Raw genomic sequence first — 27,536 nt, 5'->3', positions numbered from 1 at the left:
AAAGGGGGTGACCATTACATGGCTAAGTTGGAAAGTGGACATCAGGATTGTATGGGTATTTTCTGACTCAAAGGACACTGGGTTTGGGTAATACTTGCAGATGGGGAGAACTTCAGGTGTCATGGGAAGGGGACTGGGAAGAGGCTGAGGAAAAAAAACCTATTAAATAGACCAAAGAGCATTAAAGGCATAAGCAGAGTAGCTTCTAAAAAATCTCTCAAAAATCCTCAGAACCAGAAAGTTTTACATGAATTTTAACACACATTTAAGAAACAATAAATTCATACATCATAAAATTGTTCCAGATAAAGAAAAAGAGTAAAATCTGCCTATCTCATTTTATGAGGTTCGTGTAATCTTAAATGTGAAACGAGATGAGGAAAATGAAGAAAATTATAGCACATTTCACTTAAGAATGTATATTCTAAAATCCTAAATAAAATATTTGTTAATCAAATACAATAGTGTAGTAAAAATGATATGCCATGATCAAGTAGTTTGTAAATTAGGAAAGCAGGGGTTGTTTAACAGTAAAAATTCTATCCATATAATTCATAACATTAATATACCACAAGATATCATATGATTATTTTAACAGATGCATAAAAAATCATTTTATGGGGCTCAATAGCTATTTATGATAATGCACAGTAAGCTAGAAATAGAAGAAACTTTCTTAACTTGTTAAACGTTATATGTTAAAAAGTTTTAGCAAACATTATACTTAGATTAAGAAATTAGGTGCATCCTCTTTAAGTTGAGCATAAGAGGAAGATGCCCACTGTCACTTCAACTGTTTAACACAGTTCCCAAGGAACTGACCAAAGATATTGGAAAGAAGTAAAAATGTACAGATAAAAAGTACAGAAATAAAACTGTCATTATTTGTAATCGATATAAAATACTCTATCTAGAAAAAAGAACAACCTACTAAGAACACGAGTTCAGAAACATTGCCAGAACCAAGATCAAGTTTTAAAACATGAGTGGCATTTTTGTATACCAACAATACACATCAAAAAAATGTTTTTAACTGAATATTTAAAATATTAATGTCTACTTAAGGAACATCATGCACAAAATCAAAAAGTTGGCAGAAGACAAGCAGAAATGTTTTACTATTTCAAACCAACAAAAATGAGTATCTGAAATATAAAACAAATTCTTAAAAAACATTAGTCGAGAGATAAGAATGAATATGAAAAAAATGTTAACAGCCAATTTCAGAAGTGGGAAGCCAAAAGGGCAACAACAATATAAAGAGATGCTCAAACTCATTAGTGATGAGGGAAATTCAAATTAAAACACTGAGCTATAAAATTATACACATTAGACTGAAAATGTGAGAAAGCTAGATAATGCAGGGATAGGTGGCAATGAAGGGTTACTGCTGGGGAAAGTGTGGACCAAAGTATTTATCTGGTAGAGCATCTAGCAGCACTTGGTTAAATTAAATATAAACATATATCCTATTACCCAGCAATTCTGATCTTTGGTATACATCCTAAAGAAATCCTCACAGAATTCCATAAAAGGACAAGTGTGAGGATGTTCAACAGGCATTTGTTATAATAGGAAATTGGAAGCAACCGGGTAGCTATCAGTGGTAAATATGGATAGTTAAAACATGGTAGCTACAAATCGTGGAATACTACGCAGCAGTTAGAAGCAATGTAGACACATCTACATACATAAATAAAAAAACCTAAGGTTAGGTCATATAAAATAGTAGGAACCAGAATGAGATACAGAGCACAATACTATCTATACATATTAAAATTTCATGAGTACAAATGGGGGAGGGGTCGGGTAGAGATACAGTTATGACAAGCTCAGCCATGAGGTAACTGCTGAAGGTGAGAGATGGGCACATGGAGGTTCAAAATATTATTCTCCCTGTTCTTTTATATTTATTTGAACATTTCCATTTAAAATTTTTTAAAAATACATGTATACAAGTATTTTCCTAATATGGAAAGTATATAATACAAGTATTATACTTGTATACAAGTATTTTCCTAATACGGAAAGCAAGTATAATGCTTGTATTATATACTTTCTGTATTAGGAAAATATTACATACAAACCAAAGAGAACAGTGAGGGAGATGTTATTTTAGACCATCACATGAGAATGGTTGCCTATAGATTGAGGTCAGGAGCATGGGAATGAAAATGAGAATAAATGAAAATACATAAATAAATAAATAAGTGCTTTGCATGGTCCAGTGATGACAATGTGCCATGTGCTGAGGGGTGTGATTTACTGTTCTCTTTACAAAAGGTCCAATAAAAAAAAAAAGATTCCTTTTTCTTTTCCTTAGTCAGAAGGCTCTGTTTTAGACTGTGGAGATGAGGAAACTATAAAAATAACTGTCTAATTATTATAATTCAGGAAACAATTGAATAGCTGTTCCAAGTAACCAACTCACCATATATAACTGTACAAATGAATTAAAAATAAGTAGTATTTATATCATTTATATTTTCAAGAGAAGTCATTTCTGACAATAATAGCCATCACAGAAAACTAGCAAAATCACTATGCTACTAACTACAAATTAAAATGAACAAACAGATTCTTAGTTTTTGCATTCTAAAAGAATAAAGAAACATAGAACAAAGGAAAGAAATTCCCCTACCAGAGGCTATAAACTGTTTTATTTGGCTCACACAGTAGCAAAAGTAGATTTTTTCACTGGCAAAATTTTATGCTGATATTGAAAAATTAGGACTTCTCAAAAAATCTGTATTTCTGATTTCTTCTGAAATAAATCATAAGATATGATTTTTACTGGTCTTTTATTTCCACCTAGAAAAAAGGATTCTAGAGCTGAACAGAAGTGGCCCATTTAGAGGTCACATTTACAGGTTCCATTATACCCACCTGATACTCAACATTATTTATAATTTGTAACCCTCATAATCTCACTTAGAATTTTACCAAAATGTATTTAAAAAATTTGGTTAGTAATGTAAGCACAAAATCACCAGAGGTATGAACAGAACATGCTAAGTGAAAGGATCCATCCAGTAGGTCAAACCCTATTTTGGAGGACTCAAGAAATAATGAGAAGAGGTTTGGTATTCAGAGGTAATACTGTGAGTCTGAAACTGACATGGTTCTTGGAGCTGTTAAAGGCCAAGTTCTTATCATGGTTAAAGAACAGATCAATGAACACATTAAAAAGAAAGTGCAGTGGATGGTAGTTTTTGTTTAATTATTTTTCCAAGTTAAACACTACAGACTGAGTTGTGCTCACAGAGTTGATGGAAGCTACTTCTCCATTCTTCTTAATTGATTTGCTTTCTTCCACAATAATATATCAATTTTATCAACAGCTTGTGGTAAATAAAATCTGACACTTCCTGTCAAGATGGTGGTATGGCATAAAAATTTGTGTCTGAATATGAATGAATGTGGTTGGGAGATCCCTCAGACAGGGCCAGTGATAAAAAGTAAGCAGGTTCAGCAAGTCAAATTACAATCTGGCAACCTTAACCATTTAAATGAGATTATTTATGAGGCTATAGTTATTACTTACCTTGAGTGTCTGTCTTTTAAAGATATTGTCTGTAAACCATATAACCTTCAATATCTACTTCCCATATGTAGAAACTGAAATTCTCAAAAAGCATCTACAAGAGAAACATAAGAAAGTACCATAAATTTAAGGTTATAAATATGGTTTCATTTACTTAAATGTAAAAGCAGATCTTGAAATTCTTTATGACTTTGTTTAATGAGTGTGGGCAAAGGGAGGTGTGTGTCAAAGGATGTGTTTTATGTAACTAAACTGTAATAATGATGAGATTTTTCACATTAGAAGAATCAGAAAATTCTGTGGAACATCTATTTTGATCCATGTCATAAACTTCAGCACTTTCTACAGTACTAATTTTATGGGGTTGCCTAGGTCCTATGAACATTTTTTAAAATACAATTTTATGAACATATTAATGCTGATATCCTACATGCACACAGCCACACTCTAGAGAATATTTTGCTTGTTCAAAATAGATATTTTAAAAGAATTCCTGATTGTATTTGAGTTGCCTATAAATGCCAAAAGCATAAAAATAAACTAGTTAAATATATCTGTTCCCATGAAGAGGTCAAAATTTTATCCCCCTTATCAATCCAACTACCCAATCAGTACTTTATGCCAACCTAGTGAAGCTTAGTAGAGATCTTTGAAGAGAAATTGCCTCTAAAAGAGAACTGAAATTATCCAGAGAAAATATTCTTTGCTGAAAGAATCTGATTCTAATTCTCTTTGATTATTTTTTAAATGAGTCACAGAAAAGTAGTTAGGGAAAACAGGATTTGGATGCTACAGAGTCATACCTTCAGTGTGTGTTTAGACTACTATGGATTCCCAAGCCAAACATCAGTAGTTTTGGATTAGCAACATCATTGTTCTTTTTGGTCATCTGTGTAGTTCCCTCTTCCTCAGCTTCAGCTGCACATTCAAACCACTTGGAACTGTTTAATATAGGTTTATAAAGACTCAGCCTATTCCTCAGATGTTTTGATTTAATTGTTATAATGTGGGGCCTGGGCCCAGGTTTTTAAAAAAGTATTAAGGAAGTACATTTGTTCTTCAGATAAGAAATAATCTCACTGCAACTATTTGCCTTAGATTATATAGATTAATAAGGCACTAACCTAAAAATACTGTCTACAGAGTTCTATGAAAATTATTGAAATAACTGCTAATCTGACTACTAAATATTTAAAATGACTTCAATTCATCCAACGCACTCCCCCCCCCCATTTCCACAACTATGTAGTATCTTACATTACACGGATCCACGCATGGCATAAATGGTAGTAGCAGTGAAGTCCAAACTATACTGCACTTACAGACCAAAAGTTTGGGTTTGAAATGTAAATTCCCAGGTAACATGCCCAGAGCTTATGATTCGGAGAACGAGGCTAAGGTCACGGACTCTCTGTTTTTAAATCATCTCTGATGATTACAATGCAAAGGTCTACACTCTCTGTAAAACAGTGCTCTGAGTGTTTATGAACACTGACTACTGACTGACCTTCAGTACTAACATTTATAGAAATACTTCTTGAGTTTTGTTCTAAGCTTATAGTTCTAATATTAAAAGAAAATCCTGAGACCCACTTGGTAAGAAATAACTTTAAACAGAGTAAATAGAACTTCCGCAATAAATCAATATAGATTAGCTAAAATAATGTTTATGGATTATATGTTTTGTAAGTCTTGGCGTCCTCCGAAGTAAAATGTTCAGGTAACCAATAAAATACTTGTGGCAAAACAAAACAGAAACAACCAATTATATTTCACAATGAAAATTTAACCTAGAACCTCGTATATAACTAGAACCATTCATTCAATGGCTCAGAATTAAAATTTTTTGTCCTTAACTTAGTGGGAGGGAAAAAGCTCTCTAGCATCATTTTCTTTTTAAATACAAAGCCAACATTTTTAAAAAGAGAAAGTGTCAAATCATTTCCCTAAAGAACACACACATATAAACTTACTAAAAATAACACTAAATAGGCTGTTAGCATTTTAGTTTTGAGAATTCTTATGAACAGGTCCAGAAATACTTTGCAGTAAAAGTAATATATTCGGATACACATACTCTTTAGATTCTTTATAAAAAAGAAAATTATAACAAACAGAAGTAAATATCTGAGTCTTTGCTATATGTAATAAGAATGTTGATCCTAATAAATATTAACCTTTAAGACACCTGTACTTACTTTCTTTTACCTACCTAGTTTAACCTAGGTTAAAGTCAACCTTCAGTTCATGACTACAGCTGGTTTTCCCCCCAGGCCGAGTGCTGCTTAGTAGCTGGTAAACAGTCCTGGGCTTCCCAAATGTCTTCCCAAACAGGGAGCTATGCAATCTGAAATCTACAAGATGGGCTGCATATCTGCCTCCAAGGCGTGCAGCTATGAAATGAAGTCCCTATGTCTTTGGGCAAAACTCTAGATCTTCTTCTATCTGACCCCAGCTGCACTGTTTCTCTCTCATCTCTTGGTCAACCAAAATTAGGCTCAAATACTGCTTCCTCCTAAAAGGAAATTTCCATCAATGAGACACTAAAACCTCTTTTCTCTCCTGATTTTCTACACTAATTATTGCAAATTAATTTAGCTAATTAATCAGGCACTCACTTATGGTCCTTTATTTCTATCTTTTGTCATTATTTAAAATTTGGCATGTTTGTTTCATCCCCTATATTAAATATACTATATTATAATTTTCCAGCAATTCCGAGCCTAAAAACATCTAATAAATATGTGATGATTTGACTTGTTGGTCTTTCTAGTGATTGAGTATAGTACTTTACAGTGATTGGGCGAGCGACCCAGCTTTTCTCTTTTAGTATACTCTATTTCTATGAATGATTTAAAAATTGTAATCTCCCTGTGCTGCATGAATATTCCCATCTCTTCTGAGGACTACCACAGCTAACTCTTTTAATGTCTCATAATCCAGGTACATAATTTGGGATAACTGAGAGTAATGGTGTATTAATTACCACTGTTAATGGTAACTAATACTGAATTCAACTTGTTAAGCTGAATTAACAAGAATGTACTTTTTCCCAATAAACTGGGCTCTTTAAATACATTTAACACAAAGTCCCAGAAAACATGGTTTAGGGTTTCCTTAGGAAAACTACATATTTTAATAAGAACCAATAACAGTAAACCACACAATATCCCACATCCCAAAAGAATTCACTCTATGCATGTTATCTTTTTAAAAATATTTTTATTTACTTATTTTTAGAGAGATAGGAAGGGAGGTGGGGAGAGGGGGAGAGAAACATCGATATGCCAGAGAAATATCGATTGGTGGTCTCCCACATTCTCCCAACCAGAGACCTGGACTGCTACCCAGGCACATGCCCTAACTGGGACTCCAACCAATGACCCTTTGGTTTGCCATGCAGTGCCCATCACACTGTGCCACACCAGTCAGGGCTATGTCTATTACTTTTAATGATTAAACATACAAACCTCTAGGTAATAGACATTGCTAAGTCTCCAACATTTGTTATATTAAGTTGCTAAGGCTTCCTCCTTGTTTTTAAATACACAAATAAGAACTACCATTTACTGATTGCTAAATTCTAAGTAGCATTAATTTGATTCTCACAATCCTAAGAAGTGCTATTTTCATCTACATTTTACAGATGAGGAAGTTGAGGAACAGAGTGATTAAGTGGCCCAAGGTTTTACAGACTTGGGTTTCAAATTCATGCAGTCTACAATTAACTACAGTAATTCATGAATGCCCGATCCATTAAAATAAAATCTCCAGTAGCCCTGGAAGCCTTACCTAATGTACCTTCACATGTATTTCTGCCTTACACCCTCCACCCTTTTGGAAGGTTTATCAGGTTTCCCAGTGAAAGGACAATGCCAGGGTGGGCCACTTCCAATTCTCGTCATCACGAAAGGTGATTTGTAAGCCCTCGTTTAGCTCTATGTATTTCAATTATTTATATACACTTCTGTGCACAATAGCGCCTCTGAGAGACTCAAGGTTTACCTTAAAAACCTCAGTCCTGTTTCTGAGTATAATGTTCTATAAGCCTATTCTAATAAAGATCTTTTAAGTATGGTTCAATATTGGGATACAAAATTTATGATTTTACTTTTTCATTTTTTAAAAAATGAAAGACTATGATTTCTTATAAAGACTATGATTTCTTCCTAAAAAAAGTTTTTATAGGAAGAAAACATGCTTTCTACTTTCCTGACCTATAGAGAGTATATTCAAACCTAACTTTTACAGGTGATTGCTTTCATAGCATTAACAGTATGCAATTTCCCTCCTTCCCCCTTCTTCCTTCTTCCCTTCCCCCTCCCTTTCTCCCTCCCTTGCTTTTTGAGTAAAGTAATATAAATCATTACTACTGATGATTACCTCGGGTACCTCAGTTACCTCGGGTTCTGTCAGAAGGCAGGCAAGGGTCCCTGGCTTAGCCACACCCCAGGCCTGCTATGCAAAGAGCTGGGGGGTGGTGAGATGAGAAGAAATTATCTGAACAACCCACGGGTCCCCTAGGAGCAATGACTTCACCTTGTCGAGCAGTATGCAATTTCACAGCCCTCAAGAGCCCATTCATTCTGATCTGATAGGAGACTTTTAAAGAAAACTTTAATTCACAGCTCTGACTGGTGTGGCTCAGTGGGCTGGGCATTGTCCTGCAAATTGAAAAGTCACTGGTTCGATTGCCAGTTAGGGAACATGGCTGGGTTGTGAGCCAGGTCTCCAGGTGGGGGATTGCGAGGGGGCAACTGATCGGTATTTCTCTGGCACACTGATGTTTCTCTCTCTTTCTCTCTCTCTCCCTCCCTTCCCTTCTCTCTAAAAACAAATGAAATCATAAAAAAATTCTAATTTTCAAATTTTATATATGGTTGAAAGCAAACAGATCATAGTTAAGAAAATACAGAATAAAAATAAAACCTCATAAAGTATTTTATTTCAACAGATAACAAATATTCAAAGAGTTAAAAATATTTTCAGCTATGCTTGCTTTTCTATTTTATTTTTTAAAATACAATTCTTTAAAAAATTATTTTTATATATTTTATTTATTTATTTTAGACAGAGGGGAAGGGAGGGAGAGAAACATCAATGTGTGGTTGCCTCTCGTGCGCCCCCAACTGGGAACCTGACCTGGCCCACAACCCAGGCATGTGCCCTGAGTGAGAATTGAACTGGCAACCCTTGGTTTGCAGGCTGGCACTCAATCCACTGAGCCACACCAGCCAGGGCCTATGATTGCTTTTTCAAAGATCCCAAGTTTCTCCTGTATAATAAGAGCTCCAATTATGGAATCCATGGAAGATTGGTTTTCTCAACTGTTTTATCAAAGATATTAATGTTAACCTGAACTTATTTAAGCCATTGCTTAGTACCAGTTAGGACCATTATTAGTTTTATTCAAGATGACTCCTTTAGTGGACCTTGCATAACTTTTCTTTATGGTTTTAGTGCAATTATTCTATTTATTTATTAGTTTCTTTTTTTCTTCTTGAAGCAAGCCTTATTTGTTACAACACTGGTTTAGTGTTAATAAACTTCTTTAGCTTTTTCTTGTCTGGGAAGAGCCTTATTTCTCCTTTGATTTTAAATGATAGCTTTGCTGGGTAAAGTAGTCTTGGTTGTGCATCCTTGCTTTTCATCACCTTGAATATTTCATGTCACTCCCTTCTGGCCTGAAATGTTTCTGTTGAGAAATCAGATGAAAGTCTAATTGGTGCTCCATTGTGTGTAACTACCTGCTTTCTCTTGAAGTGTTTAGGATTCTCTCCTTGTCTCTAAGCCTTGCTGTTTTAATTATGATGTGTCTTGGTGTAGTCCTCTTCGGGTCCAGTTTGTTTGGGACTGTCTGAGCTTCCTGGACTTGTGTGTCTTTTTCCTTCACCAGGTTAGGAAAATTTTCAGTCATTTCTTCAAATAGGTTCTCGACCCCTTGCTCACTATCTTCTCCTTGTGGTATTCCCATGTTGCAGATGTTGTTACGCTTCATTTTTTAAAATTATTTTTTCTTTTTGCTGCTCTGCTTGGGTGTTTTTTCCTACCTTGTCTTCCAAATCACTGATTCGATCCTGTTTTTTCTAACCTACTATTTATTCCTTCCAGTGTATTATTTATTTCAGATACTGCATTCTGTATTTATGACTGGTTATTTTTTATGGTTTCTATGTTTTTTTTCATGCTGTTGAGTATCCTCATAATCATTATGCTGCACTCTGTATCTAATAGATTGCTTGCCTCCACTTCACCTAATTTTTCTGGAGAATTCTTTTGTTCTTTTATTTGGAGCTTGTTTCTTCGTTTTTCCCATTTTTGCTGCCTCTTTGTGTTTGTTTCTATGTATTAGGTTGAGCTGTAAAGACTCTGGTGTAGGCTTATAACAAACCCTACCTGTGACTAGCCCTGGGCAACCTGTTTGGAGCTAACAGCGATCCACAGCATGTGGTCCCTCTGCTGGGCCTGTGTACAGAAAGAACCAGGCTGCACACCAAGGCTGGCTATAAGTGACAGTGTGCCCAGGGAGGGTCAGCTATAGTCTCTGAGATGCCAGAGATCTGCCTCTGCAGCAGGCTTTCTGTTAGGCTAAAGAGCGAAAGTCTTCCAGCTGCACTCCTCAGCAGTAGGGCTTAAGCTCCACAGGGTGGAGCAGAATAATTCCTGTGGGTAGGGCTATTGCTTCCCCTCAAGCTGTTTTGCCTGAGGAAGATGGGCTCTGCAGTATGGGGAATGACTCAGCACAGGGATCCTGGTGGCTGGCAGTTCGGTTTTCTCCCAAGAGCCACCAGCCTCACTCTCCTCAAGCATCTCTAGTCCACTCTGCCCTCCCTCTGTTGGAGCCCAGGGTAAAAGGCTACAAATGGAATTTTGTGTGTGGGCCCTCTGAGAGGCTCTCTGAGTCTCCAGCCGTCTCTCCCTGGCAGATAGAAACCCCACTGCTTTTCACAGATGTGTGTTATTTGGGTTCCTTTCCTGGTTCTGTGCCATAGGCTAGGGAGCCCAGATGGGGGTTTAGACCCTACACTTCTCAGGGGGAACACTCCCCAGTCAATGAAATATCCCTCCAGGACTTCAGCTGCAGCATGGGAGCCCATCCAGCCCTCTCGCACCTCCTCTGCATTTCTAACCAGTTTCATTGAGGTGGGTTCTTTCGTCTGTGGTTATAAGGCTTCTCTCCAGCTAGTGTTCAGTTGGTTATTCAGGATGATTTTTCTACAATTTAGTTGTAATTCCAGATTGGTGCTGGGAGGAGGTTAGTGTAGCTTTACCTACTCCTCTGCCATTTTGGTTATAACTGGCCTATTTATTTAATTTATTCATTTATTTTGGTATGCCTAATTTCAAATACAAAGCACCAGTGGTAATCCTAAATCTGTCAAACACATTAAGCTTTGTGTTTAGACCTCTTGAAACTTGTTCCGATGATCTGGTTCAGTAAAAAACTATTTTTAAAGTCCAAAGCCCCTGAAGTTCTCTCTATGAAAGTTGAAAACTACCAAGCTGTTCAAGGTATTAATAGTAAATGATGTATTTTCATCAGAGAAAGAAAAAGAAGCAATCCTTTCTTTCTTACTTTTTTCTCCACCAGCATTCTCTAAAAATGTTCATCTGACATGGACGGGGAATCTCTTCAACTGGAATAAGTAATCCATTTGGTTCTGACAGACCACCTTAATTATATCTGTTATTTGGAGAATACCAGTGAGTGATTTTGGGTACACTAATTAGCAAACACCTTAAGAGCTGACCTTTTTTGGAAACAAAGAATTAAGTACAATATTTTGCCATACTACAAAAACACTATTAACATTCTGGCAATAATCAATTCTTCCTCACTCTTCTTATCCAATAGGTCCTGTTGATAGACAATTAATGAGCTATTTGGGTTGGAACCCAGTAAATGGACTGGCAGTTAATTTATTATTTTAATTCTACATAATCTCTCCCAACATCAAAAATAAGGTTGTTGAAAACGACTATGGATTGAGAACTCAAGGAAAAATAAATATATTGTAGAGAAAAAAACAGGATTGGACGACTGAAATCAGGCGAATATGAAGGTTTATGTTAATAGGTTTATATTCAATAAAACAATTTTTTAAAATAAATAATTTCCATTTATCCTTCCATGCACTAGAATCGTTCAAGGATTTCCTCTAGGCACTGTGTGGAAATACACTGTAAAACTATTTTATATAGTTTTATTATATTTTATAGAGCTATTTTACCTTTGAAAATAATAAATATATGAACCACCTTGTTCGCTACCTCTCTTCAAATGCTAAAAAAGTATCACTACCATTGACGTCACCTCCAGTTTCTTTTCTAAAACATCATATTCCTCTTTTGCTCATTACTGTCACTAACAGAATTGCCTAAATTTCCAGGATGCTAGAAATAAACTATTTTTCAATGCTAGAAGTTCCAAGGAGGAAACAGAAGGGAAAAGGAGCAAAGCAACAGTGACAAGTAATGTTGATTTTACTGATCAGGATTATGCTAGAAGTATATGGATGGAGTTCCTGGAAAAAAGAGGGGATTCAAAGAAGGAATTGCAACATCAGAGGGTATGCTTAAATTTCCTCGGAAACATGATAACCTTAAAAGTCCCTTCCCAGTCCATGATTCTATGACTTTATAATTAGGAATCAAAAGAAATTTTATGAGCAAGCAAGAGAATGCTTTGAAAAAAAGCACTCACAAGTCAAACACCAAAGTTGTACTGCCCTACTTTGGGGGCAGACAACAGAAATTCACACACATTAAACAGGATATTATTAATTTTTTAAAAATTCTAAACCAATATGGCAAAATATAGACATTAGGTGTACCAGGAATTTATTACACAATACATTTAAATAACCCCCAGGTTAAAACAAACATAACACTATAAATTGATAGTGGGCCAACATAAAGAATAAAACAAAAACTTTGGGATTGATGAAATTCATGCCACCAAATAAAAAATTGCAAAAGAAATGGAATTTAGTCCAACAAAAAATGTTTCTGCTGTTGATGAGCCAGAAAATAGGCTGAGGACCCTGTGTACTCTTGTGTGTGTGTGTGAGACTACTGTTTTGTGCACAAAAATTAGGAGGCTTTAAAGAAGTTTCACATATTTTGAAGTATTTTAATGATGCTATGATATAATTTTTGAGCATTTGATGTGTAAGACACTGATATCCCAAAGAAAAACACTACGATAAAGTCAGACTTCATGAAGCTATTGTGAATCTGCATCAGTGCTTCGAAGAACTCCAGGTCCGGAATATGAACCATAATGCTTTATCTACATGGTAGTAACAAAGAGAATAGGTCTAAAAGCGATTTCATTGTATTAAGCTGAACAAATTACTAGGTGTTGTGGGAGATTAAACAGAAAATACCAAATCAGACCTCAGAAAAGTCATTTTAAAAGATATCCTCAATATAAAAACAAAAGAAAATCACATAGCTTAAAAAATTAATAAGCTATGGGAGACTCATTAATCATTATTAAGACTAATTTTAGGAAAAAACTAATGAAAAATATACTTAAATTAACGTATAGAAAATTAAAAAAAATACAATTGTAAAGGATGTATATACAGATTAAACACAGCTCTTTGGAAGATATTGTTAAAATAAACAGGTTCAAAATGCAGCTATATATTATTAAAATCAACATATAAGCTCCTTATAGGGAAATATCAAATTTATGCTATAAAATTTTAAGGTGTTCTATAATATGTAAACACCTTCCTTCCAATGTTTATGGCATTAATGATGTAAAGCATTATCTTTTTATACAATGTATACTTCAGTCAAAGTGACTTTTCAAATTATCAAACAAAAAAATAAAAAATAAAAATAAAACAAACCCTCCAAAATGAACAGTCCTCCTTAATAAAAATAAATCCTCAAAGTATTATCCTAAGCTAATGGAAGAGATATGATTGACAATAAAGCAACAGGGACTTGCATCTTAGGACAATATGAAAAAGTTCTAAAGGAAAAAAATGGAGACAAAACAGAAAAATGAACATTTCCTACATAACCAAACTAAATTCTACCATAATTTCCAATAAAAACAAAAAGATAGCAGGGAGACGCATTAGAAGTTTGTGCAAGGAGGTGGAGAAATCCCCGTATGTCGACACATTTGAAGAATAAAATGACAAGCAGAGAAAATGCAAATGAGCACACAGAAGAACAGGAACATCCTCTTTAGTGATGTATAAAAAGGATATTAATGTGACCAAAGTATCAAGCTGCCAGCATTAGAGGAAAACACAAGGCTCAGACTTTCTGTTGATTTTTGGTGCAGGCACTCATAACAGTAAAAGAAACTGTATTACATAAGGAAGCCTGTGAGCCAGCAGTAATGCCTGATTTTATGATGTCTGGAAATAGCTATCTTCTACCAAAAGAGAACAGTATTTCAAATCCTACCAAAAACAGCTCAATACTATGCTAACCTGCCAAATAATGTAGTTTTGTAAGAGCAAGTAGCACTTTGAGATAAGACTAAAATTCTTATAATCAGAAAAAGATGTCTGAATTATACGAACTACTTCCAGGAGTAAACCAAGACAGGGTCATCACCAACTTGGTGGAACAGTGGAGGGATGAAAAAGTAAACTCCAAACAGGAGCAAGTGCAACCAAAGAGTTTCTGAGTCATTCTTGTTTGTTAGAGATTTTTCAGGTTTAGAGGACTGCCCTGTCAAATTTCATTTTTGAAAAGTAAATGGGGTATCATTTTAGATCTTTCAAAGGTGACAAATCTAAAGCTGTACATATAAAATGTGCAGTATTTCCAGAAACTTGCTCCATCTTCTGTTTATAATGAACTGAAATGACTATGCAGAAAAATAACTACTGAAATGTTTAAACCAAAACATTATAGGATATTTTGCTCTATATGAGTCATATAAGTCTTAATACCACATATCACATAAAGGTTCAAATGCTACTTAATATTAATAAAATAGTAAATGTTTCCTATATTGCTGCCATTTATAATGTTATGATTTTTCCGTTGGTTCCTCAGCACTGAGAATATAGCAGCACATACCACTGCAGATACATATATAATAAAAAGTACCTTATGTAAATACATATAATGCAAACTTTAACTCAGTACAGTAAACTGCAGATCAATATATGAAAGTAAAACTTAGTGTGGCGGGTTCATGGCCACCAAAAATTAAATATAAAATATTTAAAAAGATATATGGATTGGATGGTTGCAACACAGAGCAACTGAAGCAAAAAAATGAAATATTGTTTATTCATATAGAAAATGATAAAAATGATCTCAAAGCAGTTATTATGTTGGCAATAAATGCCTCTCCATTGAGAATTACATATAGTTTGAACTAAAAGCATTACAGAATTAACATATTTAGTTCATTTAATTCCATGAAATAGTGCAATCCAACACCCCAAAACAATGCATTCAATGCTTAAAATCTGTATTTCAAATGAAATTTCTACCACACAAAAAAGGTAAAGTAAAATGAGTATTATTAGTGATTTCTGTTGCTCCCAGATTATGAAATTAAGAGATTAGGTTTTTAGCAAATTTGAACATATATTATGTAGATCATTAGGTAAAACTCAGCAATGTTTTATTCTTCTATGCATAGAGAAGATGTAACAAATGAATGTTATAAATGATAGCAAATTTACATTTAGAGAAAAGGTAAACCAACAGAGTCCTTTATGGTATTTACAACTTAATTTTTTTGGCCAAAGAAGGTATGGTGTAAGATTCCTCTACCAAATTATTGTAAGATTATATTTAAAAAATAGTTAACTGCAAATAAAGGCAATCTATATTAACTGGAAATTGATGAATTCATCAACCACTCAGTGTAAATGAAAAAGGACAAGATACTTATGTAATAATTGTTTGGCAGAAATCTCAAGGAAGGAAGGGTCAACTATGCCTGACTCTAAAATGCGTCAAAAACCATCCCCCCAAACAAAAATTAACACACTATTTAAAATTCTATATACCTAACTATAACACTGGGTACGTCATAATGACCTGTTTTCACCTATCTAATGTCTGTCTGGTCAGGATGAACACTGGCTATTCCAGCTGTTAAAATAGTAAAGAGTAAAAGTCTTCCGTACTTGTTGGAAAATGGCCACTGCTCCAACCTCTCCACATGACCCCTTCTCTAGGGCCCTTCTCCCCACCGAGAATTCTCCAGGTTCTAACCCCTAATGAGATAACGTCTGGCAGCACAAGGGGCCTCCAAGACCCTGGCATCCACTCTGACTGGTTGGTACCTGTGCCATACCGATTGTTATACATTTTGAACCTCCCCTCTGTGCAAGACGGAGAGTAGCAGAAGCTTTGAGTCACATTATATTACAGTAGCAATACTACCTGGATATTGCTGAAATTTCAACTTTTAAAAAATGGAAGTTTTTTTTTTTACATTTAGCTTTATAACATTTAACATTTACTTATTATAAAGTTAATCAAAGAACACACTTGATAGACACAACATTTGAAACTGGGGTTAACAGGTAACACCTGCGGTCAATAACAATATGAAAGTATAAGAAATTTGAATCTGAGGTTTACGGACTTTCTAAAATACTCATACAGAATTCTGGGGTCCTATGAAACACAATCTGACAAACACTGTTTCAGCACGGAGCTCTTCTCACAAAGCAGGTCTTTCTTAGTGTTAACTATCCAAAGGCTGCTGAAAACATCACATTCTCAGATGTTGTGACATCCCTATGTCTGTTGTATAGATGATACCATGCTTCTTGAGACGGTTTAGATGTCCCTGGGGGGTTTTACATTCACATCTACTTGGTGAAAAATTTTCCCTCTAGGACCATCAAATTCTTCTTTGCCAACTCTTCCTCTTCTCGGGCCTGTTGTCTCACTGCCCAGAGACATTCACTGCTAATATAAATGGAGTTATTAATAGCTACCTAGTAGGGCAGACTGTGGATTACACAAAATGACATAAAGAGTTTATCAGCAGATAGGAACAGTTAATACTACATGGAAAACTAAGTAAAAACTACAGTCCCTTTACTCACAAATGGGGCATGTTTCTAGCATTTCATTTTTGAAGCAGACTGGTAATTAGAATGCATTTCCCCCCAAATAATCATTATACAAAGGCAGTTACGTATGTCAACAGTTTACATTTTCCAATTTTATCCATTGCATGTTTCCATGCATGAAAAAAATATTAAGCATTCATCATGCTGGCACTATTTTAACTATTTTATATTTAAGTTAGTCCTCAAACAACCTTATGGGATAGTATCTCCTATCATGCCCGCTTAACACATGAGGAGATCAGGGTGAAGAGGTGAGGTAACACACTCTAGAGAGGTGGTATTAGCTAGAAAGTGGCATTGCGAACCTTAGACCTAGGCAATTTGGCTCAAGGGCCTATGTTCCTAATTACTATGCTATATTGTCTTTGGAGCTATTTGAAATCATAAAGCATATAAAGGTTTATAGAAATCAAAACACTGAGAAAAAAATACATGGTAGTTCCTCAACTTGTGATATAAACAAAGCTGTTTGAACTGAGGAAAAGTAGAAAGAAGTATACTGAATTTATCTCATATGCAGGTGGCTCAAGGAAATGCAGGCTGATACAGATCAGATATAAAGTGGACAGTCTACTGTCACAAGCTTTATATCCTGTTATCATTGCTTCTTCATCACAACAGTTCCTGCATTACTTTTTGTTTCCTTATTTACATATCATCAGATTTTATAGAAAGTTACTGAAAGAGGGGCAGATGCAGCAGGAAGTCCTGGGTCCTTGACATGGTTTGGTTTCACCCTTTCAGTGTGTCTTTTTTCAAAGACAGTTTGCAACCAGGCCTTAGCCCAACTGGCACTGGCCTGGGCTCCCCCAAAATGTATTCTGACAGTGACCAGGCTCTTACCTTCACTTTTCCTACAGAGGAAGAGAACAGGCATACTTATTCTAAGGGGCTTAAGCTCAGACACGATCCAACCTCCGCCTTATTCAGATTAGACCCAAGTCTTCTTTTACCCTTGGGCTCCTTTGAATGCACTGTGACCATTTGTGGCTTGAAAGATCATTTTAAAATTCAGTTTTTGGTGTGCTAAAATGGTTTCTGTCTAATGCTCTTAGTATTTTTTTTTAATTGATGTTTTGTATCTATTTTTTAAAAAGGTTTTATTTATTTAGTTTGAGAGAGAGGGGAAGGGAAGGAGAAAAAGAGGGAGAGAAACATCAATGTGTTGTTGCCTCTCACACGCAGGCCTGCACTCAATACGCTAAGCCACACCAGCCAGGGCTGTTTTTTATTCTATTTTTTCCTTTCCTATTTATTCCCCTTACACCACCACCCTGCTGTAATCACCACAATGTTGTCCATGTCCATGAGTCCTTTTTCCATTTTTGCTCAATCCTTCTATCCCTAAACCCCCCAGCGCTGTCCACCTCCTCTCCACCTGTGAGTCTACCCCCATTTTCTTTGTTAGTTCAGTTTGTTCATTAGACTCCACATATGAGTGAAATCATATGTCTTTCTCTGACTGGCTTACTTCACTTAGCATAATGTACTCCAGATCCATCCAAGCTGTAATAATGGGTAAAATTTTCTTTTCTTTTTTTTAAAGTATATTTTATTGATTATGCTATATATATAGTTGTCCCATTATTTTTCTCTCCTTTATTCCCCTCCGTTCTGTACCACCCCTCCCACCAGCATTCCACCTACCCCTTAGTTTATGTCCATGGGTCGTACACATAAGTTCTTTGGCTTCTCTATTTCCCACACTATTCTTAACCTCCTCCTGTCTATTTTGTACCTACAATTTATGCTTCTTATTCCCTGTCCCTTTTCCCCCATTCACTCCCCTCCCCATCCCCACTGATAACCCTCCATGTGATCTCCATTTCTCTGGTTCTGTTCCTGTTCTAGTTGTTTGTTTTTTTGGTGGGGGGGATCAGCTGTTGATAGTTGCGAGTTTGTTGTCGTTTTACTGTTCATATTTTTGATTGTCTTCTTTTTCTTAGATAAGTCCCTTTAACATTTCATATAAAAAGGGCTTGGTGATGATAAACTCCTTTAATTGGACCTTATCTGGGAAGCACTTTATCTGTCCTTCCATTCTAAATGATAGTTTTGCTGGATAGAGTAATCTTGGATCCAGGTCCTTGACTTTCATGAATACTTCTTTCCAGCCCCTTCTTGCCTGCACATTTCTTTTAAGAAATCAGCTGATAGTCTTGTGGGAACTCCGTTGTCCGTAACTGTTTCCTTTTCTCTTGCTGCTTTTAAGAATCTCTTATCTTTAACCTTGGGTAATGTAATTATGATGTACCTTGGTGTGCTTCCTTGGATCCAGCTTCTTTGGGACTCTCTGACCTTCCTGGACTTCCTGGAAGTCTATTTGCTTTGCCAGATTAGGGAAGTTCTGCTTCATTATTTGTTCAAATAAGTTTTCCACTTCTTGCTTTTGTTCTTTTCCGTCTGCCACCCCTATGATTCGTATGTTGGAATGTTTAAAGTTGTCCTGGAGGTTCCTAAGCCTGTCCTCATTTTTTTGAGTTGTTTCTTCATTGTGTTCTGGTTGAATGTTTATTTCTTCCTTCTGCTCCAAATCATTGATTTGAGTCCTGGTATCCTTCCCTGACTGTTGGTTCCCTGTACATTTTCCTGTAGTTCACTTTCCATGGCCTTTAATTTTCCTCTATTTTGCAACCATACTCAACCATTTCTATGAGCATCCTGATTACCAGTGTTTTGATCTCTGCATCCTATAGGTTGGCTGTCTCTTCATCACTTAGTTCTACTTTTGGAACTTTAATCTGCTGTTTCACTTGAGCCACATTTCTTTGTCTCTGAGTGCCTGTTATATAGTAAGGGGTGGAGCCTTAGGTATTCACCAGGGCAGAGCAACCCATTTTGCTGCATTGCAGTGCTGTATGTGGGCGAGGGGCCCAAGAGGGAACAATGTCGCTTGCTCAGCAATCAGCTGACTTTCATTCAGTCACTTCCCCCACTACCCACAAGCACATTGGGTCCTTCTGGTCCTTCTGGTGCTGATTCCTGGGTGGGTGGGTTTGTGTACATTCCAGGACCCTGTGGGTCTCTCCAATGAACTCTTCTGTGAAGCTGGGAGTTTTTCCCACCACTGCAACCCCCACAGATTTTTACAAGCAGAGGTTTTGAGGCTTTATTTCCCTGTGCCGGAACCCTGGGTTGTGCAGTCTGTCTCGCTCCCCAGTTGTCCCTCCAGTTTATCCCCAAGCAGATGTGGGACCGCCCAGTGTGCTAGTTGCCACATTGCTGCACGAGTATCCTCTCCACCCCGGCTACCTGTCTCTGCCCCTCCTACCAGTCTGAATGAATGTCTTTTTTTCACTCCTTAGTTGTTGGACTTCCATACAGTTCAATATTCCAGCAGTTCTGGTTATTTTTTGTTTTTAAATTTTTTGTTGTCTTTCTTTTGGTTGTGCAAGGAGGCAAAGTGTATCTACCTACACCTTCAACTTGGCTGGAAGTCAAATTTTCTTCTCTTCTATGTCTGACTGGTATTCCATTGTGTAAAAGTACCATAATTGTTTTATCTGCTCATATACGGATGGACACTTGGGCTGCTTCCAAATCTTGGCAATTGAAAATAACACTGCAATGAACATAGGGGTGATTATATTCTTTCAAATCAGTGTTTTGGGTTTCCTTGGATAAATTCCTAGAAGTGAAATCGCTGGGTCATATGGCAGTTCCATTTTTAATTTTTTGAGTTATCTCCATACTGTTGTTCACAGTGGCTGCGCCCATCTGCAGTCCTACCAACAGTGAACGAGGGTTCCTCTTTCTCTACATCCTTGCCAGCACTTGTTTTTTGTTGATTTATTGATGATAGCCACTCTGCAACGTGTGAGATGGTATCTCACTGTAGTTTTAATTTGCATCTCTCTGATGATTAGTGACACTGAGCATCTTTTCATATGTCTACAGGCCATGTGTATGTCCTCTTTGGAGAAGTGTCTGTCCAGGTCCTTTGCCCATTTTTTAATTGGATTGTTTGTCTTCCTGTTGTGGAGTTGTGTGAGTTCTTTACATATTTTGGAGATCAAAGCCTTGTCTTTAATCCATTTTGAGTTTATTCTTGTGCGTGGCGTAAGTAAGGGTATAGTTTCATTTTTCTGTATGTATCTTCCTAACACCATTTATTGAATAAACTATTTATAGTCCATTGTATTTGCTTGCTTCCCCTGTCAAATATTAATTGACTATAAAAGGCATGCGTTTATTTCTGGGCTCTCTATTCTGTTCCAGTAGGAGGATTTATGCTCCCTAATACCAAGCTATACCTCTTATTTTCAGTGTTATCCTGAATGTTAATGTTATCCTGGCAAGGACAGATGGCTGCTTCCTCAAGCCTGCAGATTCCAACTTTATTTTATTCATTTTAAAATATATTTTATTTATTATGCTACTATGGTTGTCACAATTTTTCCCTCTTTGACCCCCTCCATCCAGTAACCCTCATTCCCTCTGGCAATTCCCACCCTTAGTTTATATTATGTAAGTACTTTGGCTACTCAATTTCCTACACCATTCTTAACATCCCCTTGTATGTTCTGTACCTACCAATTTGTACTTCTTAATCCCTGCACCTTCCCCCCACCATTTTTCCACTTCCCCCTCAATTGACAACCCTCCAAATGATCTCCATATTTATGATTGTTTCTATTCACCTTTTTAATTTCTTTTTTAGATTCAACTGTTGATAGATATGTTTATCTATTGCCATTTAACTGTTCATAGTTTTGATCTTCTTTTTCTTAAATAAGTCCCCTTAATGTTTCATGTAATAATGGGTGGGTGGTGATGAATTCCTTTAGCTTTACATTGTCTGGGAATCAGTTTACCTGCCCTTTCATTCCAAATAGCTTTGCTGGGTAGAGTAATCTAGGTTGTATGTCCTTGCTTTTCATCAGTTTGAATACTTCTTGCCAGTACCTTCTAGCCTGCAGTTTCTTTTGAGAAATCAGCTGACAGTCTTATGGGAACTCCTTTGTAGGTAACTCTCTGCTTTTCTCTCGTTGCTCTTAAGATTCTCGCTTTATCTTTATTTTTTAAACATTTTTCAATTGCTGTTCAGTTACAGTTGTCTGCATTTTCTCCCCACCCCTCCACCCCACTCCAGCCAAACCCACCTCCCTTCCCCGCCTCTGCCCTCCCCCTTGATTTTGTCCATGTGTCCTTTATAGTAGTTCCTGAAAACCTCTCTCCCCACTATTCCCTCCCCACTCCCCTCTGGCTACAGTTAGATTGCTCTTAACCTCAATGTCTCTGGTTATATTTTGTTTGCTTTTTTTCTTCTGTTGATTATGTTCCAGTTAAAGGTGAGATCATATGGTATTTGTTCCTCACTGCCTGGCTTATTTCACTTAGCATAATGCTCTCCAGTTCCATTCATGCTGTTGCAAAGGGTATAAGTTCATTCTCTCTCTCTGCTGCGTAGAACCGCCCCCCCCCCCCCCCCAAAAAAAAACTATGGTACATTTACACAATGGAATTCTACGCAGCAGAGAGATTCTTGCTTTATCTTTAAACGCTGGCATTTTAATTATAATGGGTGTTGGTGTGCTCCTCTTTGGGTCCAACTTGTTTGGGAGTTTCTGTGCTTCCAGGAAGTGTATGTCTATTTTCTTTACCAAGTTAGGGAAGTTTTATTTCAATATTTTTTTCAACAAAGTTTTCAATTACTTACTCTTTCTTTTCTCCTTCTGGCAACCCTATGGTTCGAATGTTCATACATTTGAAATTATCCCAGAGGCTCCTTAGCCTATCCTTGTCTTGGATTTTTTCTTCTTGCTGTTCTGATTGAATGTTTTGTTTTTCTTCCTTATGTTTCAAATCATTGATCTGATTCTTGGCTTCATTCATTCCACTCTTGATTCCCTGTAATTTTTTTATTTTACTTAGTGCAGCCTTCATTTCTGCCTGGGTCTTTTCTACACTGTTAAAGTACCCAATTAGTTCCTTGAGTATACTAATACCAGTGTTTTGAACCTTGCATTTGATAAATTGCTTATCTCCATTTTGTTTAGTTCTTTTTCTGGAGCTTTGTTCTTTTTTTTATTGGACCATGTTTCTTTACTTCTCATTTTGGCAGCCTCCCTGTTTTCTTCTACGTATTATGTAGAACTTCTTTGACTCCCTGTCTTAGTATCGTGGCCTATTAGAAAAGCGCACCAGTAAGTTGGATTGGGTAGAGCTTTAGGTAATTGCCAGGGCAACCTGTGCGAGCCAGGTTGATGAAGTCTCTGATATGGTGGCGCTGCTCTGTGGCTCTATGTGTGGGAGGGAGCAGAAAGGTGACAATGGTGCTGCCTGGCTTCTGAAGTTTTGTCTGGAACTAAGCTGTTCCCTGGCACTTACCCTGATGCCAGACACTTAAATTTCTCCTGGTACCCTTCCAGCTGCAGCCCTGGTGCTGAAGCCCAGATGAAGTGAGTTTGTATAAGTCCGAAGTCTGCTGCAGGCCCTTTAAAAGGAAACTCCTGAGAATCCACAGTTTCTCCTGCCACCCCAACCCCCACTGGATTTTACAGCCAGAAGTTATGGGGACTTATTTACTTGGCAATGTAACTGTGGGCTGCGTGGGCTGGGATCCCTTGCTCCCGAGGTGTCCTTTCCAATTTTTATCTACCACACAGTCAGTGTGGGACCACCCATTCACACCTCTGCCCCTCCTACCCAGGTGGATGGATATGATTTCTTTAATTCCTTGGTTGTTGGACTTCCGTACAGCTCATTTTTTCTGACAATTCTGGGTGATACTAGTTTTGTAGTCTAGTTGTAATTTTTGCTGTGGTTGTGTGAGGTGAAGTCATGTTTACCTCCACCTCGCCAAACTATATTATAAAGCCAAAGTAATCAAAACAGCATGGAACTGGCATAAAAACAGACACATGCTTTCAGTATTCTTAGACTGTTCTTAATATTTTCATTTGAGAATTTTATTACATTTTACTTTTAGTATCAAGGTGGCTGTTAAATATTTTGTTTGTTTACTTGGTATATTGAGTGCTCTGAATACTAGTTTCTAGTATCTTAGGATAACAGTACTTTACTATTTGTTTTCAATTCTTGAGCATTTTTAGGTACCCCTGAACATTTGTTTTTGAGCATTTTAAGGGTATTAAGGTTTGTCTTAGTTTGTACTATAGGTCTCAGTACAGTTTTTGCTAGAAATATATTTAATTTTTGGGTTAAAATGCATTTTCCCTACTTCCATTGTTAGGACTTCACTATTTATATTGATTTTGTTATGAACATTAGGGTTGGAATTTTAATAAAAGTTTGACCATATAAAAGTTAGATCTTTTTAATTACATAACTTTGTTAATTTTTACTAGTACTTTATGGCTAGTAATTTCAAGTTTGGGGGCACAAAAAAAGTAGAGTGATCTATAATACTAAATATTTTCAATCCCCCCAAAACTCATATATGCAATTTTTACATGTGTCAATTTATTCTAAGCAATTTATAACAATATAAAATGGAAATGATTATCATCTTTGGGTTTTTTTTTAGTAGCTCCTGGTGGGGTTTCCAAGGAAGCAGACCCTGAGTGAGATGTACATAATTCATTTAGGAGGTTTAGAGTAACTAGCAGAGCAGTGGAATGGTGATAAGAGAAGGGCAGGCAGCTAATATAGGGTAGATGAGTAAGCTAGAGATCACAGAAGCCAACTGAAATTTAATCCCATGGGGTACACAGGCAAATAGTGTAAGATACATGTCTCAGCACTGTGTAAGTGAAGGCCAAGGAAGCTGAAACCTGTCAGTTATTGATTAAGGTCTTCTCTCAGTGCTTCCAGTAGCTCAAAGGCAGTCCTATGGCATAGATGCAATTGCTGGCCTTTGGAAGGCTAATGTACACAAACGGTAAGGGGCTACGAGAGAAAAGAGATGGAATACCACTTTACCTGTTACAATAGCAAAACCATTAGGCACTCCCCAACCAACATAGTGATCATTCAGGCAAAGTAAATTTAGCCCCGAATGCTGGTGAAATTTTGGCAAACGAGTTTTACCTGGCAGCTGAAAGTATGCTAACAATATCTAAGTATTACTACTAATAAGGTAGTTTCTAACTTCTCAATTCAAAATAGTAATAAAAATAGGAGCCTAGTACCAAGACACTAGGAAATACATATAAATTCAAGAAACGTATCAGACTACATTTAACTCTTTCAAGAAATAATCCTTAGAGATTCCTGTAACGTCCCAAACTATGTAGCAAGGACAAACAGTCACCAGAGCAAGGGATGTGAAGCATCATCCCAAACCATCAGGCTGGCTGTTCACATAGCAAATGGCTACATTCCAACTATAACTTGAAGTCATATGCTATAAAAAACCAAACTATGGATTAAAGTCATTTGGAGAATCCACAAATATTTTCTCCAAGAAGACCATACTTCACTGACCTAAGTAAAATTTCTTATTCAGTGTTGAATTCTTCCTCAGTTTTAAAGTCTTTTTTGGTTCCTCTTAATGTTAGTCTGACGTGAATCTCAGGGCTTCCTTCTTTTGTAGTGTTCCATACAGCATTTTTGTTTCTTGGGGTCAGGTGACAGGTACCAATCAGGGGAGTACACGTCTAGGTACTGGCCTTACCAAAATGCCAGAGCTGCTTTGGTCAATGAGATGCCAAGTGTGGTGAATCATTATTTCTGAATCTTCATTCTGCTCAATGTCTCACTCTGGATTACAACTTCCAGACAACTGGACAGCTGAATCAGGCTGAGTCCTATGGGACAGATGGGGGTATCTTTGGATGCAGATGGAAACAGCACTGCCCTAAATGAACTCTGAGATATTAAACTTCCAGAAAATTTAATTGAAAAAAAAAGTTAGCTTTTTAGAATTTTGGACAAATTCTAATAATTTCAGGGGAAAAAAAGGATGCATGTGGCATATTAAGTTTAACTTTTACGGCCTATTGTTAAATGTTTACTAATACAGAAAGTCTTCACTATTTGGGAGTACTTTGTCCTAATAGTTTAACAACTATATTAATTTCCTATTTGCTGCCCAAACACATTATCACAAACTTATGGCTTACAACACAATTTATGACCTTCTTCTGTAGGTTAGTAATGTTGCATAGGTGTCAACAGACTAAAATCTAAGTGTTGGCAGAGCTGCACTCTAGCGGTTCTGAAGAAGAATGTGCCCTTGCCTTTTCCAGCGTTAGAGGCCGCCCACATTCCTTGACTCATGGTTGCCTTCCTCTGTTTTCAACCCCCACAGCAGCAGGGCTAGTCCTTCTCACATGAAATCACTCTCAGCTCACTCCTGTTCTGCCTTCCTCCTCCATTTTTAAGGGTCTTTATGATAACACAGGACCCACCTGGATAATCCAGGATTAGCTCTCTAGTTTAAGGTGAGCTGGTTAGCAACTTTAACTCCATTTGCAACCTTAGTTCCCCTTTACCAGGTAAGGTAACCTAATTCACAGGTTCTGGAGATTAGAACTTGGACATCTTTGCAGAGCCATTAGTCTGCATACCATGGTAACCCAAATAGCATTATGAACCTACTGCTGAAGAATGGGTATGGAGACATGTGTTTTCCATTTCTTTTTCTTTATTTCTTTTTTACTGATAGGAAAAGGAAAGAGATACTAGGCTAACTGGGAAACACTAAATTGGATTACACAATCTTACAGAAAAATTTAGACTATATTTTTAAAATTTATCTTGCAGATCTTAAAAATAATCTTCAGATACCCTCAGACTCGGCAATCATATTTATCAGTGAACTGCTATGGTCCTAAAAGGCAGTTACTTTCTGTAAAAGTTAATTAATCTTTTAGTTAATTTTTAGTTAATTATTTTGTTAAGTTTTTTTTGTTATTGTTCAATTACAGTTATCCCCATTTCCTCCCATACTCTCCCCTGCCCTATCCACTCCCCACCTTCCACTTTCAGTCCTCACCCCTTTGTGTATCTTTTTGTTTGTCTTTGTCTGTTGCTTCCTTCAGCCTATGCCCTTGGGATTTATAAACACTTTTGCCCAGCCTGGGCATGCCATTTGGCCTTGAAATATACATACGCAATCAAAATTTAAGCTACCTGAATGAAAATCATCAAAATATCAGTAATTCTTCTTAAGTATTGAGTAAGGCTTACACTGTTCAGAAATTTTACTGTATTTTAGAAGAGGTAATTATCTCGACTAATTTAACAGCAGCAGAAATACGTGAGGGAAACATTTTTAAGACATGAGTGTGGTGAAAGCTTTAGTATCATTTACTCTGCTCTTTTCCTCCAATATCTCAGAAGATGACTTCTTCAAACTTCCATTGCAAGAAATTTAACAAGGAGAAATTGCTAACCACAAACTTTTAAAACAATAATTCACAAATTACGAAATAAAGGTGGTCTCTGATATTAAGCAATAATTATAAACTAACCTTTATTATAATAGCAACAAAAAGATAATCTGGATAGGAATAAACTTAAAATACAAGTAGGATCAATATAAAGAAATCTTTGGAATTCTACTGAGAAAATAGGACATAAATGGAATAACATATCTTGTTAGAATAATGTTATTACTGGAAGGGTGGCAATTATCCCCAAATTAATACGTAAATATGCTTGCTGCAGTGGTTCTTCAAGTATGGTGCTCCAGACCAGCAGAAGCAACATCACTCTTGGAATACATTAGAAATAAAAACTGCCAGGCCACAACCTTGACTTAGTGAATGAGAAACTTCGAAGTTGAGGACCAGCATATTATGTATTAAAAAGTTTTTCACTCAATTCTGATTGATGCAAAAATTGAAATCATTATTTTAATGTAATCTCAGCAACATACCAATAGTATTTTCCTTAAAAGGAAAACAGAACTAGACAAGCTTACTCTAAAGGTCATATGGAAAAATAAACCCTAAAAGTTTGGCACTAGAAAGTAATATTTCAATAACTATGTTTCAACC

The 27,536-nt window shown here is 36.5% G+C and overlaps 1 protein-coding gene across 12 annotated transcripts in view; it reads right to left on the bottom strand.

Moving 5' to 3' along the window:
* The window catches only part of MBD5 (methyl-CpG binding domain protein 5), a 429,916-nt gene that overhangs the window by 270,472 nt on the left and 131,908 nt on the right, over positions 1 to 27,536 (bottom strand). For 11 of the 12 annotated variants that reach the window (XM_071220653.1, XM_071220654.1, XM_053918640.2 and 8 more), the window contains one exon: positions 3,545 to 3,638. The gene's annotated coding sequence lies outside the window, so the exon portion shown is untranslated. Of the gene's footprint in view, positions 1 to 3,544; positions 3,639 to 25,207; positions 26,392 to 27,536 lie in introns of those variants that run through there. The other variant, XM_071220655.1, reaches the window with a different exon arrangement.

Source organism: Desmodus rotundus, chromosome 2 (assembly GCF_022682495.2).
Source record: "Desmodus rotundus isolate HL8 chromosome 2, HLdesRot8A.1, whole genome shotgun sequence".
NCBI lineage: Eukaryota > Metazoa > Chordata > Mammalia > Chiroptera > Phyllostomidae > Desmodus > Desmodus rotundus.
The sequence above is the reverse complement of the archived record's forward strand: the minus strand, read 5'-3'. Positions and strand labels throughout refer to the sequence as shown.